This window comes from Trachurus japonicus, unplaced genomic scaffold, assembly GCF_045865225.1.
Source record: "Trachurus japonicus isolate A0001 unplaced genomic scaffold, Traja_1.0 AP030240.1".
Lineage (NCBI taxonomy): Eukaryota > Metazoa > Chordata > Actinopteri > Carangiformes > Carangidae > Trachurus > Trachurus japonicus.
This window is the reverse complement of record NW_028220373.1, coordinates 18,676-32,973: the sequence shown is the minus strand read 5'-3', so window position 1 is coordinate 32,973 and position 14,298 is coordinate 18,676.

The window sequence follows — 14,298 nt, the reverse complement described above, 5'->3', positions numbered from 1 at the left end:
TGTGGCAGAGTGGCCCACTCATTGTTTGTTTTTATATTTTGGGTGTAGTGCTTTAGGGTGGAATTCCACTTTCATTTTGGGTGTAGTGCTTTAGGGTGGAATTCCACTTTCTTTTCCTGCCCACTGTGTCACAGTCTGGGATCAATCTCCCCCTTGATTAAGGGGCGGCGCACCGAAAATTATATGTGACGAGGCTCACCTGGTCCAGGTGCGTGTCCTCCTGCCTCGTCTCAGTAGCGTCGTCAGTGCAGCTTCGTCTGGCGTGACGGCGGCCGTGTTTGTGTGGCGGTGAGGTGCAACAGGCTAATCCAATACTTTTCATGTTCTCCGGTAAGTTTTCCTACCAGTAGTTTATTGCTCTGCATCTGTGGCTTGGCATGGTGTTTATTGCACTCTCTGCTTGTAGCAGAGTCGGCTGGTCGTCTGGCTGGAGCGTGAGGAAGGAGTTTGGTCCTGGGGCTTTTGTGTGTGTGCGTGTGTGTGGTGGTTCACACGGCCACACAGTGTCTGCTCCTTTTGCTGCTGGTTGTGCCTCCGCTCTACGTTGTCAGTAGGTCTCTCGATCTCATTGTACTGCGCATCGGTGTTATGTAGCAACATGGCTGACTATCCTTGGCTTTGCAGCAGTGTGGCCCGACTACGTCGGAAGTGGGAGTGTGGTCTGGAAGCGGGGCGCGTATGCTTTGCGTGCGTGGTGGTCAATTTCTACGGTAGGCTGTCTCATTGTTTTGTGCTTTAGTGTAATGTGCCTTCTCTAGCTGTTCTTAAATATGACTTTGCCGCCTCTGACCTGTTGTCTACAGCGAAGCTGCCGTGTTGTAGTGCACCTCCCCCTGTGCCGGAGCCCTGAAGCATCCACGTCCCTAACGAAGCGGGCCTCTACACTGCCAGGGTCCCTACTGCTGTTCTGTCTGAGTTTCTTTTGTTTCTTTTCGTTACAAGCTCATATTATTACTTTAGTATTTAATAATTTTTATTTTGGTCATTTGTTTTGGGTATGAGTGTGAGGTGCAGGCCTTTTGCCTAGCACCTGAACCCTGTTAAAGCTGCAACTGCGCTGTGCCCCTGGGCGTAGTTAGTTTGTTATTTTGTTTATTTTTATTTTTGTTTTGCTTATATATTCAGAGGGTTCGAGAGTGTGTGAGTGGGTGTGTGTGTGTGATAAAAAGAAAATATTTTGGTGTATGTATTTGGGCCTAGTAATTGAAGCCTTTAACCGTTGTCTCTTCTCTCTTGGGCAGGAGCTGCTGGTGCCACAGAGGCAGGAGACTGACTGATCCCGGTGGTGGCGGTCCCCTTCACTCCCCTGTACAGTAGTGCACTTTGGTGTGACCAGTGTGTGTGTGTGTTTTTCATGTGTGGTAACATAAGGGCCCCTTTCCTCCCCCCTTATCAGCAGTCCTCCATGCCAGTGAGCCCTCAGCCCTGCACCTAGCACTTTAATTGACACGTAATATGCTTCAAGTGGCCCTGGTTAACTCGTGCAATATTCCTGATTGATTTTATAGCAATTCGAATTGTATATTTTTTTAAAGAATATTGTCAATAAATTGTAATCTTTTCTGGAATCACGTCTGCACGCTGTGTCTCTTAAACCTGTGTGTCCTTTGGGGTAATAGAAATTAGTATCTTACCTAAATTTCCTGGGGGCGAAATTCCCCCAGGTGGCGTTGTTGGGTTCAGTAAGGAAGTAAACTTAATTTCTCCTTGTAGCATTGCCACAACTTGGCGTTGTTGGCAGGATGACACTTTGAAGTCAGACGTGTATTCCTTTTTGTTTTCTTTTTCTCACCTTACTTTCATTATTTGGGTTTTGTTTCCTTTAAAAAAAAAAAAGAAAACAAGAGCTTGTGTTTTTGTTTTGTGTGTAATTAGTCAGACAGAACAGCAGTGGGTTAACCCAGCCCTAAACACCATCTTCTAAATTTATCTAGCAGGTTTTCTGCAGCTCCACCTCTGGTACCATGGAGGAGGAACTGCAACAGCTCAGAGAACAGGTCATGCAGCTGAAGGCAGACAATGAGCGGCTCTGCCGGGAAAGGGAGGCCTCGCGGGCTGGTTCAAGCGCGGCTGCTCCAGCCCCTCCTGCCCCGGTGAGTACTGCTCCAGGAGCTGATGTCAGTGCTACAGTAACAGAACGATTGGTGGTAGTGCCTCGTGACCGTAGGTGCCCAATCTTTAATGGTAAGACCGGTGTAAGTGTGAATGACTGGGCAGAGGAAGTCCAGGCCTGTATCCGTGCCCGTCGTCTGACGGCTGCTGATCAGGCCCTCTTTATGTTTGATCATCTTGAGGGTGAGGCGAGGGAGGAGATAAAATACCGCACCAGAGCAGAGCAAGCAGACCCAGACCAGATCATTGCTATCCTGAAGGACTTGTATGGTTGCACCCGCTCCTATATAGCTTTGCAGCAAGCCTTTTTCGCCAGGACGCAGCAAGAGGGAGAGACCTTGCAAGAGTTTTCCTTGGCTCTGATGGCCCTTATGGAGCGGGTAAAACAGCAGGCACCTGATGGTCTTCTTAACTCTACCGTTCTGCTTCGAGACCACTTTGTGGAGCATGTTCTCGATGGCGCCCTTCGTCGGGAGTTGAAACAGCTGGTCCGGCGTCAGCCTCAGGCCACTTTGATAGAGGTACGTGCGGAAGCTCTCCGCTGGGAAAGGGAGGGATTCCCAGGGGGCGCTAGAGAGCGCAGTCATTCTCTCCCGGCCATGTATGGTCTGCAGTATGGAGTCCAAAGTAGTCCCTGTCCACCTTCAGCTATTCCACAGAACTCCGACCTATGTGAGTTGAAGGAACTTTTAAAGCGACAGCAGGAACAACTTAATCAGCTCACTCAGACTGTGGCCTCTTTGCACACCACTTCCTTGCCACCTCGCCATAATCATGCTGGTCCATTGATCTGTCGTAGATGCCATCAACCAGGCCACTTTGCAAGAGAGTGTCATGGCCGGCAAGCTCCTCCTCAGGCCCGTGCCAGTTCTGCCTTCGGCCGAACCACCCATGAAACCAGGCAGGCTCCTTCTGCTTCCCAGTCGGAAAACTGAAACCCACTGAGTTGCAGAGCCACAGCTCAGGTGGGGAGTCGACGGGCTCAAGGGAAGGGACCGTGGGTAAATTAATGTCATCGTGTCCTCATTTGGATCTTTTGATGAGTGGTGTTACGGTCCCATGCTTGCTGGACACTGGGTCCATGGTGTCCACCATAACAGAGAGCTTCTTTTTGGAGCATTTTGCCCCATGGGGTCACAATCGCCTCCAGTCTTGTCATTGGCTCCAACTTCGAGCGGCTAACGGCTTAGCAATCCCGTACATTGGCTATCTTGAGCTGGACGTGTCACTGTGTGGCAAGGTATTTCATGGATGTGGGGTACTGGTGGTACGAGACCCTCCTGGTGCATCGTCTTCTGTCCCTGGGATCTTGGGGATGAATATCATCCAACGATGTTACCAGGAGCTTTTTGGTTCACACGGTGCAGGGTTGTTTAGTCTGCCTGCCGTGAATCAAGCTCCTGATTTAGTTCTTGAGGCCTTACAACAGTGCCACCAATCAACCACTCTCCCGTCAAGGGATCTCTTTGGGACTGTCAAGGTCCGCGGCCCAACGCCAGTGCGTATACCCGGTGGGGTTACGCAGTTTATTGCAAGCACATGTCCTGAACAACCTTCTAGCTCTGTCGTACTTTTTGAACCCCTGGCATCTGGGCTTCCAGCGGGACTCCTTGCTTCCCCCTGCCTTATTCAAGTTGTCCGTGGTACTGCTTACGTCCCTGTAGTCAACGTGGGTACGGCTGACGTCCTCCTCTACCCACGCATCCGTCTGGGTACCCTCAGCCGTGCCCAAGTGGTGAGTTTACCCACTGGGGTTACAGAGGTGAGGTCAACCACAGCTACAGTTTCTTCTTGTACGGCTGAGGTCCCTGTACAGAGTGGAGTAGAGGAAGTAGACTTGTCCGCTTTAGCGCCTGAGCACCAATCCGAGGTGCGATCTCTTCTGCACAGGTATAGCTCGGTCTTTTCGGCACATGACGGTGACCTTGGTTGTACCAAGCTCATTTCTCACGACATACCAGTGCTTGACAACGTCCCTGTGCGACAGAGATACAGGCGCATTCCCCCCTCGGAGTATGAGGAAGCCAAGGCCCACATTAATCAGCTTTTGGAGGCCAAAGTCATCAGGGAGAGCAGTAGCCCCTACGCCTCCCCAATTGTCTTGGTTAGAAAAAAAGATGGCAGTTTGCGCATGTGTGTGGACTATCGCCTCCTTAACAGTAAGACGAGAAAAGATGCTTTTCCCCTCCCTCGTATAGAGGAGAGTTTGGATGCCCTCTCCGGTGCGTGTTGGTTTTCGACCTTAGATTTGGCCAGCGGGTATAATCAAGTTCCCGTGATGGAGCAGGACAAGCCCAAGACAGCTTTTTGCACACCCTTTGGCCTCTTCGAGTGGAATCGAATGCCATTTGGGCTGTGCAATGCCCCAAGCACGTTCCAACGGCTGATGCAAAGAATGTTTGGGGACCAGCAGTGTCAGTCTCTTCTTTTATATCTCGACGACATTGTTGTGTTTTCTTCTTCCATCACCCAGCATCTGCAACGCTTGGAACTTGTGTTGAATCGTCTACAACATGAAGGCTTAAAGGTCAAACTCGGAAAATGCGCTTTCTTTCAGAAAGAGGTCAGCTATCTTGGGCATATCATTTCAGGGGAAGGTGTTTCCACCGACCCAGCAAAAATTGAGGCGGTTGCCAAGTGGCAACGCCCCCCGCCATGCTACAGAGCTGCGTTCATTTTTAGGATTTGCAAGTTATTATAGGCGCTTTGTAGAGGGACTTGCGAAGGTTGCAGCCCCTCTCCATAAGCTGGTAGCTGAAGTAGCTGGGACACAGGGCAAACGACGCCATAAACAAGATCTTGGTCCGTCATGGACACCCCAGTGTGAAGAGAGCTTTGAGGCTTTGAAGACAAAGTTGGTCTCAGCCCCAGTTCTGGCATACGCGGATTTTTCCCGCCCCTTCATTCTGGAGACTGATGCGAGCCATGGTGGCCTAGGAGCCGTCTTGTCCCAAGAGCTTGAGGGGAAGGTTAGGCCAATAGCCTATGCCAGTCGAGGCCTCCGACCAACCGAACGAAACATGACCAACTACAGTTCTATGAAACTGGAATTCCTTGCCCTCAAGTGGGCGATGACAGAAAAGTTTCGTGAATATCTGTTGGGGCACCAATGTATCATCTTCACTGATAACAACCCGTTAAGCCATCTTCAATCTGCTAAACTGGGAGCCACTGAGCATCGGTGGGCTGCGCAACTGGCTGTCTTCGATTTCGAGATCAAATATCGATCAGGCCGGAGCAATGGAAATGCTGACGCACTTTCCCGGCAGTACATCTCAGGTCCCACCGCTGTTGAGCAGGCCCTACCAGGTACAGCCGTTCCAGCTGCACTTCAGCAAGCTGCCCAACCAGTTGCAGTGACCCCAGTAACTCAGTCCGTGATATCTGCCCTTCCATCACATACTCCTTCAGATATTCACTTGCTACAGCAGTCCGATCCCCTCCTACAGGAGGTCTTGGTCTTTTGGAAGCAGCAGGTTCAACCGACTTTAAGAGAAAAGCGGAATTTGTCTAAACCAGCTTTGGCACTCTTGCGACAATGGGATCGTTTGGTGGAGAGGGATGGCATCCTTTATCGCAGAGTTTTTCGCTCAGATGGTGGTGAAGAGACTCTCCAGCTGGTCTTGCCAGCTCGATTGAAGCAGGAGACGCTGAGGCTGCTTCATCAAGCACACGGCCACCAGGGTATTGACCGGACGACGGAGCTGGTACGAGAGCGATGTTATTGGCCAGGGATGTGCTCAGACATAAAGCAGTGGGTACAGGAATGTGAGCGTTGTCAGGTCGCAAAAGACTCCGGGCCAGTTGCCCACAGCTTTATGGGACATTTGCTGGCCTCCCGGCCAAACCAAATCGTTGCCATTGACTTTACGGTCCTGGAGCCTTCCCACACTGGGTTGGAGAATGTTCTTATAATGACAGATGTATTTAGTAAATACACTGTGGCTGTCCCAACTCGGGACCAGCGGGCACCCACTGTGGCCCAGGTCTTGCTTAATGAATGGTTCTTTAAATTTGGGGTACCTAACCGCATTCACTCCGACCAAGGTCGCAGTTTTGAGAGTACTTTGATTCAACAGCTCTGCTCTCTGTATGGGGTGGAAAAGTCCCGCACCACCCCATACCACCCTGCAGGAAACGGACAGTGTGAGAGGTTCAACCGAACTCTACACAACCTCCTGCGTACCCTACCTGTCTCACGAAAACAGGACTGGGCCTCCTGTCTCCCGCAGGTCCTTTTCTGTTATAACACCACGCCTCACCAGGTCACAGGAGAGTCTCCGTTCTTTCTTATGTTCGGACGTGAACCTGGCCTTCCTGTGGATTTCCTGCTGGGTCGAGTCCAGGACCCTGTACCGGGAAGGGTACAAGATTGGGTGGCTGAACATCAGGTAAGACTTAGGGTAGCTTTTGAGGGGGCACATGATCGGCTGTTGGCAGCGGCTGGTCGTCGCAAGGAGCGGTACGATCAGCGGGTTCGTGATGAGCCTTTGTGTGTGGGGCAGCTTGTCTACATGCGAGACCACAGTGCTAGGGGACGTCATAAAATCCATGACATTTGGAGTCCGGTGGTCTATCAGGTTCTGGAGGTGCCCCGTGGTGAGGGTGCGGTGTACGCCATTGCACCCGTAGATGACCGGGAGAGAGTGAAAAGGGTGCACCGTAACATGCTAAAGGCCCAAGTGGGGCGTGATAAGGTTGTCCCCCCCCCAGTTCCTTCGTCATTGCCAGTGGTGCCAGAGGATAACTTGTCGACTGAGGATGACCTATGGGTGTTGGTCACTGAAACCCCGTTACCATCTGCTGCAGATGCAGTCAGAAACCCGAGGTCCATAGAGTCTGGTGCTGCACCTCCATGGAGGGACCTGCCTGCCTCCGAGACATCTCTGGCGCAGGGACAGTCTGGAATCCCAGTTCCTTCTCCACCCCTGGTTGATCCCGCCAGTATGAGTCAGCCCGTCCTTCGCAGAACAGGTCGAGCCACTGCGGGCCAGCATTCTAACGTCCATCGTCTTCCACGGGCTGTTGGTCATGTTGATGAAGGAACAGTTGACCCGAGGGCAGTGTCTAATGTCCAGTATGTTCCCCACCGGCCATGGTGCTAACTTCAAGTTTGCTTTAGGTCCATCGCCGGGACGGCGATGCAAAAGCTGGGGGTAGATGTGGCAGAGTGGCCCACTCATTGTTTGTTTTTATATTTTGGGTGTAGTGCTTTAGGGTGGAATTCCACTTTCATTTTGGGTGTAGTGCTTTAGGGTGGAATTCCACTTTCTTTTCCTGCCCACTGTGTCACAGTCTGGGATCAATCTCCCCCTTGATTAAGGGGCGGCGCACCGAAAATTATATGTGACGAGGCTCACCTGGTCCAGGTGCGTGTCCTCCTGCCTCGTCTCAGTAGCGTCGTCAGTGCAGCTTCGTCTGGCGTGACGGCGGCCGTGTTTGTGTGGCGGTGAGGTGCAACAGGCTAATCCAATACTTTTCATGTTCTCCGGTAAGTTTTCCTACCAGTAGTTTATTGCTCTGCATCTGTGGCTTGGCATGGTGTTTATTGCACTCTCTGCTTGTAGCAGAGTCGGCTGGTCGTCTGGCTGGAGCGTGAGGAAGGAGTTTGGTCCTGGGGGCTTTTGTGTGTGTGCGTGTGTGTGGTGGTTCACACGGCCACACAGTGTCTGCTCCTTTTGCTGCTGGTTGTGCCTCCGCTCTACGTTGTCAGGTAGGTCTCTCGATCTCATTGTACTGCGCATCGGTGTTATGTAGCAACATGGCTGACTATCCTTGGCTTTGCAGCAGTGTGGCCCGACTACGTCGGAAGTGGGAGTGTGGTCTGGAAGCGGGCGCGTATGCTTTGCGTGCGTGGTGGTCAATTTCTACGGTAGGCTGTCTCATTGTTTTGTGCTTTAGTGTAATGTGCCTTCTCTAGCTGTTCTTAAATATGACTTTGCCGCCTCTGACCTGTTGTCTACAGCGAAGCTGCCGTGTTGTAGTGCACCTCCCCCTGTGCCGGAGCCCTGAAGCATCCACGTCCCTAACGAAGCGGGCCTCTACACTGCCAGGGTCCCTACTGCTGTTCTGTCTGAGTTTCTTTTGTTTCTTTTCGTTACAAGCTCATATTATTACTTTAGTATTTAATAATTTTTATTTTGGTCATTTGTTTTGGGTATGAGTGTGAGGTGCAGGCCTTTTGCCTAGCACCTGAACCCTGTTAAAGCTGCAACTGCGCTGTGCCCCTGGGCGTAGTTAGTTTGTTATTTTGTTTATTTTTATTTTTGTTTTGCTTATATATTCAGAGGGTTCGAGAGTGTGTGAGTGGGTGTGTGTGTGTGATAAAAAGAAAATATTTTGGTGTATGTATTTGGGCCTAGTAATTGAAGCCTTTAACCGTTGTCTCTTCTCTCTTGGGCAGGAGCTGCTGGTGCCACAGAGGCAGGAGACTGACTGATCCCGGTGGTGGCGGTCCCCTTCACTCCCCTGTACAGTAGTGCACTTTGGTGTGACCAGTGTGTGTGTGTGTTTTTCATGTGTGGTAACATAAGGGCCCCTTTCCTCCCCCCTTATCAGCAGTCCTCCATGCCAGTGAGCCCTCAGCCCTGCACCTAGCACTTTAATTGACACGTAATATGCTTCAAGTGGCCCTGGTTAACTCGTGCAATATTCCTGATTGATTTTATAGCAATTCGAATTGTATATTTTTTTAAAGAATATTGTCAATAAATTGTAATCTTTTCTGGAATCACGTCTGCACGCTGTGTCTCTTAAACCTGTGTGTCCTTTGGGGTAATAGAAATTAGTATCTTACCTAAATTTCCTGGGGGCGAAATTCCCCCAGGTGGCGTTGTTGGGTTCAGTAAGGAAGTAAACTTAATTTCTCCTTGTAGCATTGCCACACAGAGCACTTTGGAAATGAACACAAAATTGCAGCTGCATACATGGAAAAAATACTTACCTGGACACCTGTAAAAAGTGAGGACATTAAAGGGTTGCAATCATTTTCTTTGTTTCTACGTGGATGTTCAAATTTAACAGAGCAACTGATGCACATGAAAGAGCTGGACTTACCATCTAACATGAGGAGCATCATTTTGAAACTTCCTTACAAGTTAAGGGAAAGATGGAGAAACGTTGCGTGTGATCTGCAAGAACGAAGAGGTAACAGAGCAATGTTCGCTGATCTTGTAGGTTTTATTGAAAGACAAGTCAAAATTGCTTCAGATCCAGTTTTTGGCAACATTCAAGACCCACAGCTCACCAACTCCAAAGCTTCCACTGTTAGTCACTTCAAACAAAGGAAAAAGGGAAGCAGCTTTGCTACTAACGTCACTACAGTAAAGGATGGAGTCATAACTCAACATACAGGAAACAAGATCAAGTCCTCCACTCTCAACTGCCTGTTCTGTTCACAAGTTAATCATTCAATGGACCAATGCTCACAGTTCAAGATGAAAGTACACAGGGACAAGATTAATTTCATTAAAGAAAAAGGAATCTGTTTTGGTTGCCTGAAAAAAGGCCACACTAGCAAATACTGCAGGAGTCGTTTGGATTGCAACGTGTGTCACCAAAAGCACCCAAGTGTCCTTCACATAGAGCGGCAGGATAAAGGAACACCCTCTGATCAACAGTCTGTGAGCTCTTCAAATGTTTCACCTGCAGTGTTTCAGACCTGTGGCCATATTGGGGCCGGTCATGAAGATGTCTCCATTTTTTCTATTGTTGCAGTCAAAGTCAAGAGTCAGAGGAGCAACAAAACTGTGCAGACGTATGCCTTTTTGGATCCTGGGAGCTCAGGAACATTTTGTACGGAGAGCTTGGCAAGAAAATTGAATGTAAGAGGGAAAAGGACAAGTATTCTGTTAAGAACAATGGGTCAAAGGAAGATAGTAAATGCTCATGTGTTGTCAGGTCTGGAAGTGTCTGGTCTGAATATGAATGACTTTATTGAGTTACCTGATGTTTTGACACAAAAGGATATGCCTGTCTCATCACTCAATATTCCACGACAAGAGGACGTTGATCAGTGGTCGTATCTCAAGGATGTTCAACTTCATGACATTGAGGAAGGTGTTGATCTGCTCATTGGAACTGATGCACCAAAAGTGATGGAGCCTTGGGAGCTCATAAACAGCCAGGATGAAGGACCTTATGCTGTCAGAACCAGGGTCGGTTGGGTCATTAATGGTCCACTTCGTGGTGGGAGCAACAAGAATAAAAGTGACTGCTCTGCTGTAACATCCAACCGGATCTCTGTTGAACATCTTCAAGAAATGCTGGTTAAACAGTTTAACCATGATTTTAATGAGAGGTCATCAGATGAACAGATTGAAATGTCCAGAGAGGATGTCAAGTTTATGAATGTTATGAATAACACCACAAAGTTAATTGGAAGCCATTACTGCATTGACTTACCCTTCAGGCAGGAAAACCCTCTCTTGCCAAATAATCGTCATGTTGCAGAACAGCGCCTCCAGAGCCTGAAAAGAAAGTTTGCCAAGAATGGTCAATTTAAAGGAGAGTACATCACATTTTTAAACAACATGGTGGCTCAAGGATATGCTGAAGTGGTGCCTTCTGATCAACTTAAACAGAGTGATGGAAATGTATGGTATATCCCTCATCACGGGGTTTATCATCCCAGAAAAGGCAAGCTGCGAGTTGTTTTTGACTGTGGAGCAGCATACAAAGGGACGTCACTGAACTGTCAGCTTTTACAGGGCCCTGACTTGACCAACTCTCTAGTTGGAGTCCTTGTTCGATTTAGACAAGAGCCCGTTGCAGTAATGGCCGACATCCAAGCTATGTATCACCAAGTTCATGTTTCTGAAAAGCACATCAACTTTCTCCGCTTTCTCTGGTGGCCTGGGGGAGACGTTTCACAGGCTCCAGTGGAACATCGTATGAAAGTTCATTTGTTTGGAGCTGTGTCGTCACCTAGCTGTGCAAATTACGCATTGAGGAGAACAGCAGATGACAATGCCGAACATTTCCCTCATGAAGTGGTCAATACAGTAAAGCGTAATTTTTATGTCGATGATTGCTTGAAATCAGTGGCCTCAGAGGAGGAGGCAGTGCAAGTGGTCAAGGATGTGACTGCACTTTGTCACAAAGGAGGATTTAATCTTTCCAAATGGATCAGCAACAGCCGAACAGTGCTGCTGTCAATTGCTGAAGACTGCAGAGCAAAGGAAGTGATGGAGCTGGATTTGGATGTGGACCAGCTTCCGATGGAGCGAGCTTTGGGGCTACAGTGGTGCATTGAAACTGACAAATTCAAGTTTAGAACCTCAGTGCAAGAACAGCCACAGACTAGAAGAGGTATTTTGTCAGTGGTCGGCTCACTTTATGACCCCTTAGGTTTTTTGTCCCCATTCACCATTCCAGCCAAGCTGTTGTTACAGGAGCTTTGTAGGAGAAGCTTGGGGTGGGATGAAGCTATTCCCCATTCTCTCTCCAAGAAGTGGTTTGAGTGGTTGGAGGATCTTCAGAAGGTGGCTGAATTCAATGTGGATCGCTGTATGAAACCCAGAGACTTTGGAGACCCTGCCACTGCACAGCTTCACCACTTCTCTGATGCCAGCCAAGTTGGATATGGAACAGTGTCCTATTTGAGACTGGAAAAGGATGACAGCGTTCAGGTTTCATTTCTGTTGGGAAAGGCCAGAGTTGCTCCACTTAAGCAGACAACAATTCCTCGACTGGAACTCACAGCAGCAGTTCTTGCAGTTCGAGTTGACAAGATGCTTCAGAAGGAGTTGCAACTTAAGCTGGAAAAGTCAGTTTTCTGGACCGACAGCACAACTGTTCTTAAATACATCTGTAATGAAACCAGACGATTCCAAACTTTCGTGGCAAACAGAGTCTCCTTCATCAGAGGAGCATCAGATACTGATCAGTGGAGATATGTTTGTTCTAAGGAGAATCCGGCAGATGATGCATCAAGAGGAATGACGGCAGAGAATTTCCTGACAGGCAGGAGATGGATAAATGGGCCGAAGTTTCTCTGTGAGCCAAAGGAGGTTTGGCCTAAATTGGATGCTGATCTTCATATGATTCCTGCAGATGACCCAGAGGTCAAAAGGGAGTTGACTGTAAATTCTGTTGTTGTGGATTCTGAAAGTGCCACAGATTGCCTGCTCTGTTACTTTTCATCCTGGACGAGACTAAAAAGGTCTGTTGCCTGGTTGCTGAAGGTCAAGAGAACTCTTGTGTTATTGGGACAGAAGAGAAAGGAGCTGTGTGCCTCTAAAGATCTCAGCCAGGACAAGCTGGAGCCAAAAGAACAGGAAGTGAAAAGGAAAATTAAGAGCTTTAAAGCCACACTCAAAGGACAAATCTTGACTCCTGAAGATCTGGAAAAAGCAGAACAGTCAGTCATTCAGTATGTACAAGAACACAAATTTAAAGCTGAAATTTCCTCACTGAAGAATGGCTGTAAAAATGTTGCAAAGGGGAGTCCTCTGTACAGACTGGATCCGGTGATGGATAATGGAATCCTCAGAGTAGGTGGTCGGCTGGATAAAGCAGCATTACCAACAGAGTCCAAACATCCAGTCATTTTGTCCAAAGATTTGCATGTATCTGTACTGATTCTGCGTCATATTCATCATCAACTGGGACATGCAGGAAGAAATCACATGCTGTCCAGGCTGCGGCAGAGGTACTGGATCATCAATGCAAACTCTGCTACAAGGAAAGTTATATCTGACTGTGTTGTTTGCAGACGCAACAGAGGGAAACTCATTGAACAGAAGATGGCGGACTTGCCTGAGGAAAGAGTGGTGCCTGATAGAGCCCCTTTCACAGATGTTGGAGTTGACTATTTCGGGCCCATTGAGGTTAAAAGAGGCAGAAGTCTTCTCAAAAGGTATGGAGTGCTTTTCACCTGTCTGACTAGCCGTGCTGTGCATTTGGAGGTGGCACATACGTTGGATACAGATTCCTGTATAAATGCTGTCCGGAGGTTCATCTGTAGACGAGGCCCAGTCTCCACCATCAGGTCTGATAACGGCACAAACTTTGTTGGAGCTAACCGGGAGCTGAAGGAAAGTCTGGCTGGTTTAAATCATGGCAAAATTCAGAGAGCGCTGGTCCAGGATGGCATAAAATGGAGCTTTAACACACCAGCAGCCTCCCATCATGGTGGTGTTTGGGAGCGCCTGATTCGTTCTGTGAAAAGTGTTCTGACTTCAGTTCTCAAACAGCAAATTCTGGATGATGAAGGGCTCCAAACTGTTTTTTGTGAGGCTGAGGCCATATTGAATGACAGACCCATCACTAAAGTCTCTGATGACCCGGACGACCTGGAGGCACTCACACCTAACCACATTCTGATGTTAAAGGGCAAGCCAATCATGCCACCAGGACTGTTTGATCGCAGTGATTTGTACATCAGGAAAAGGTGGAAGCAAATACAATACATGGCAGAACTGTTTTGGAAGAGATGGATTTCTGAATACTTACCAATGATGCAAGAGAGACAGAAATGGACAAGACCAAGGAGAAATCTCATTCCTGGAGACATCGTCCTCATTGCAGACGCTGCAGCTCCAAGAGGATCTTGGCTGATGGGGAAAATCTTGGATGTGAGAGCAGATGCAAAGGGCCTGGTACGCTCTGTGCGCCTTCAGACCAGGACCAGCATTCTGGAGAGGCCAGTGACGAAGCTCTGCCTGCTATTGGAAGCAGGAATGTGACACCATGGACTCTCTTTCTCTCTCTCCCTCTCACTCTCTCCCTCTTTCTCTCTCTCTCTCTTTTTGTTGTTTCAGGTTCATCATAAAGAAGAAAGTGAACTGAAGCTAATGCATGAACTATTTCTAGTCATAGATTGGGTGGAGGGAATAGCTCCTTTGATAAATTAAAGTAATTGTGATTTAATGCACAATTAGGGCCGGAGTGTTGGAGCTATTTATTTATTTGTAGTATTTAGTGCTGTTTAGTTTATTATTTTGTTTAGTGAGTATTTAGTTTTGGTTATTCTCAATCAATTTGCTTGATTTCATTATGATTACATTTCTATTAGTATTCTAGTTTATTATTTGTTTACTTTAGGTGTTTCTTGTTTATTAGTTGTGTTTTGTTTCATTTGGGCACGGTAGGGGGGGCACCTGAAGTTATATAGGTAGGCTGTCGGTAAGGGACCAGCATGCACCTGGGTGGGCAAATGGTTTTTTACCGGAGCGGGAGAGGCAC